We start from the raw sequence: 683 nt of genomic DNA on the forward strand, positions 1-683 counted from the left end.
TCTAATTAAATGTTAAAAATAGATTAGTACCTAATACGGGTATGGGAAGGAATTTTTTTCTTGCGTGTTATTATCAATTTTTTCGTGAGTCCTAATTATTTTTTACCTAGTCCGTTTGGGTTAGGTTGTAGATGGATGTGTAAAAGAAGCAGTATATTGATAAAAAAAATATATATATATATTTCCAAAATCAAAAGAGCGATTAGGTTAAAAAAATAAAGGATTTCTAATCATCTTGTTTTGTTATTTTATAATATAACGAACAGAAACCTCTTAAAGATAGAGAATCCAGTTAGCAGTCTACCTGTTTATGAGGTATTTAGTGCTTTCGTAATCTAATACCTTATTTTGACTGTATCGCACTATGTGTCATTTCAGAACTCAAGAAAATAAAGACTTTACTTTTAGTTCAAATCGAATTTTAATCCAAATGGAGAAATTTCAAGGATATTTAGAGTTCGATGGGGCTCGTCAACAGAGTTTTCTATATCCACTTTTTTTTCGGGACTATATTTATGTACTTGCTTATGATCACGGTTTAAATAGATTAAATAGAAACCGCCCTATTTTCTTGGAAAATGCGGATTATGACAAAAAATATAGTTCACTAATTGTGAAACGCTTAATTTTGCGAATGTACGAACAGAATCGTTTGATTATTCCCACTAAGGATTTGAACAAAA

The 683-nt window shown here is 29.7% G+C and overlaps 1 protein-coding gene across 1 annotated transcript in view; it reads left to right on the forward strand.

The window, feature by feature from the left end:
• Positions 1-363: 363 nt before the first annotated feature.
• The window catches only part of LOC125599713 (photosystem II protein D1), a 3,306-nt gene continuing 2,986 nt past the window's right edge, over positions 364-683 (forward strand). The window contains exon 1 of the mRNA XM_048772856.1: positions 364-683. This exon is cut by the window's right edge and continues 2,986 nt beyond it. The gene's annotated coding sequence lies outside the window, so the exon portion shown is untranslated.

This window comes from Brassica napus, unplaced genomic scaffold (genome assembly GCF_020379485.1).
Source record: "Brassica napus cultivar Da-Ae unplaced genomic scaffold, Da-Ae ScsIHWf_1968;HRSCAF=2616, whole genome shotgun sequence".
Taxonomy (NCBI): Eukaryota; Viridiplantae; Streptophyta; class Magnoliopsida; order Brassicales; family Brassicaceae; genus Brassica; species Brassica napus.